This window comes from Oratosquilla oratoria, chromosome 6 (assembly GCF_046742065.1).
Source record: "Oratosquilla oratoria isolate Oo_2021 chromosome 6, ASM4674206v1, whole genome shotgun sequence".
Taxonomy (NCBI): domain Eukaryota; kingdom Metazoa; phylum Arthropoda; class Malacostraca; order Stomatopoda; family Squillidae; genus Oratosquilla; species Oratosquilla oratoria.
Window position 1 is genome coordinate 51,960,082 of NC_134782.1, and position 3,419 is coordinate 51,963,500.

Sequence of the window (3,419 nt, forward strand, 5' to 3'; positions counted from 1 at the left end):
CTACTACTACTACTACTACTACTACTACTACTACTATTACTATTACTATTACTATTACTACTTCTACTACTACTTCTACTTTCACCACCACCACCACCGCAGGGCATGATAGGTAAGGGGGGAGGGGTTTAGTGTAGAAAAAAAATTGAAATGGAAGGAAGTTGAAGTTATAATAGGTGTGGGGCAGACCCACTTGCTGTTTTTGTTGTTGTTGTTGAGTATTATCATTATTATTTTTCTTTTTACCTTGTCGCGGGGCTTGATCTTCGTAATTGGGTTCGTCCTTGTAGATTCAGTCCGTCTTCTTCTCTCTTGAGTTGATTTTGGTCACTTAATTCTAGTTGGTTTCGTTATTTTGACTTATTTTTATTTCTTTTATATACATTTTACAACTGTTTATTCCTACGAGTATCATAGGTTTAGACGTTTACGGGGCAGGTTATGTGTTCATCTTGTCGTATCTTTTTTTTTTTTTTTTTGCCAGTGCATATGACTTTTTTGTTGTTCATTTTGTTTTGACGCCTAGTGGTAAGTTGTTACAGTTTACTGTTAGAGGAGGGTGGTGATATCTATTTTTGTCATACCCATTGTTTTTGTGATATCACGTGCGATTTTATTTCGCACGTGTTATCATTTTTGTAATAACAATTATAATGATAATCATAGTAATAATAGTAATAATTATGTTAGGAGAATAATGAAAAGTTGATGATGGAGAGAGTGGTGGATCCGTATTTTTATTGTATATATTTTGTAGGTACGGGCACAAAATTTTCATTTTTCTTTTAACCTTTAAATTATTGTTGCATATGAAAGGCAATTTTATTAGAAACAAAATGCTTTTTAGCTTTTTGAAATAGCTAAAAAAATAAGGGAGATACGAATATTTTCACTTATTTTTTAGCCTGCATTTTTGGCTGGACTTCACCATAGCAAAGTGTTAGAATTAAGGGTGATCATTTGTAAAGATTTCGGTAAAGAAATGCACATTAACTCTAAACCACTGGTCCAATTTTATTAAAATTCGGAATCGATGGGTTTTAAGGATCAACAAATCACATGAGCATGTCAAAAATAATGTAAGACATCTCCATCATACCATATTTGCCTTTTCATAGCAACCATGAAGTTGTCAATTTTCAGATTATCATCAATAAAAACCAAACCCTTGGCCCAACTCACATGCAACTTGGCATATCTAGGTTTTATGGGTCAATAAAACACCTGAGCATGTCAATAACATTGCAGGACCTTCTTCTGATACCATTCTTACTAACACCTATCACGTTGTCATGGCAACTGTTGTCAATTTAGACTCTCCTGAGCATGTCATTAACATTGCAGGGCCTTCTTATACCATTCTGTTGTCAATTTAGACTCTCCTGAGCATGTCATTAACATTGCAGGGCCTTCTTATACCATTCTTACTAACACCTATCATGTTACCATGGCAACTGTTGTCAAATTGGAAATAATAATAACATGATAAACATCCGAACCACTGGCCGAATTGACATGCAACTTGGCATGTGAAGATTTTTGGGTCAAAAAATCACCAAGTGTACTGTCCAACGATCTTGAGCTGCTCAAATATGGAAGAAAATAGGTTAAAAAACAACATTCTTACATTACAATAGTATGTTATTGATGTCTTAACTTATTATTTTCACTCGAAAAACTAATTTGACAAGATTGATAACCAAATTTGCGTTGGAATCGGTGAATATTTGTTTTCTTTGAAAGATTTGGGCATACACTTGTGTAATAACAAGATAATTTGAATACCCTGCGCATGCGATGAACGTTCAAAGCATTCAAACTAAGCGATACAAAATTAAATAGGTCGCAAAAGATGGCGTTGTAAACAATAACAGCGCAATAGTGACGTGACGCTTGTTTTTCGCGCGTACCTATATTTTGGTTCAGGCGGAGGTTCATTGATTATTGGTGACACTTTAGGTCACCAGTTGTGGTCATGTCCGTCTTCTATGTCAGTGTCTTGGCTGTGTTGTACTAATTGTGGTTTTAATGTTGTTAGTCTGTTCCAAGTTTTGTTTGCTAGTCTGTAGAGTCTTGTGTATAGGGGTTCGAGTTTGTGTTGTTTGTGTAGTTCTTCTATCGTATTTAGGTATAGTGGTATGGAATGTGTGGCGAATCTAAGTGGTTTGTTTTGTGTTGCTTGTAATTTGTGTAGTTGGTTTGGTTTTAATGTGATAGTTGTTATTGGTATATATTCCAGTTGAGGTCTCACGAGTACTTTGTATAGTCTTAGTAGTAGTTTGGAGTCTAGGTTTCTGAAATGTCTTAGTGTTTTTAGTGTTTTTTTCGGCTTATTTTCTGTTGTTTGTATGTGTTTGGAGACCTCTGTTGCCAAGTGTTAGTCTTAGTATTTTTATGTTTGTTTGTGTATTTGTGTGTCTCCTACCCATACTTCTGCTGGTATGTGTGTTGATATGTATAGTAATTGAACTTTGTTGTGTTTGTATTTTCCATTGTTGTTCATATGTGTTTATTGTTTCTATTGTTCTGGTTGTTTTTTGTGCTAGCATTTGTTTACCTTTTGTGTTTGGGTATGTAATTACTTGTGTTAGGTCATCTGCAAATTGTATGTGTGTGACTCCGTGTGTGGAGTTGGAGATGTCATGTGTGTAGAAGTTGAATAGGGTTGGTGAAAGGATGCTTCCTTGGGGAACTCCACCGTGCATGTCGAAGGGTCGTCATGCAAAATAGTGTATTTGTATTTGTGTTTTTCTTATCGAGGTAATTGCAAAATATTCTTGTTAGTGTGTCTGGGAGATGTGTTTGGTGTATTTTATGTTTAAGTCCAGTGTGCCATATTTTGTCAAATGCTTTTGTTATGTCTCGTTATATTATGTTACATCCGTGTTTGTGTCGTTGGCTTATGGCTATTGTTTCGTATAGTGTGGCCATGGCCTTGTGCGTTCTTCTTCTTCTTGTGAATCCGTGTTGATTTTCGTTTATTAGGTTGTTATTGTATAAATGTTTGAGGAGTCTGTAATATAAGTTTTTCCAGTATTTTTCCTGGAACTTCAAGTAGTGATATTGGTCTGTAGTTGTTTATGTCTGTGACGTGATTCCCGTGTTTGGGTATGAATTTTAGTGTAGCTGTTTTGAATATATCGGGGAAGTATCCCATGCTGAATGTTTCGTTGAACATTTCTGTGAGTAATTGTAGTGTGGAGTGTGGTATGTTAGTGTTATTTTGTTTATTTGTGAGTGTCCGGGATGTTTTGTGTTTGATTTTTTTTTATTACTTGTTTGATGTCAGTTAGTGTAAAGGGTTTTGTGAGTGTGTTGCCTGGGTTGAGTCCTCTTCCATACTAACCCTTGCACAGCCTTCATGGTGTGGGTCTCCACCCTTCTCGTCCTCCTCCCCTCCTCTCCCACTCCTACGAATG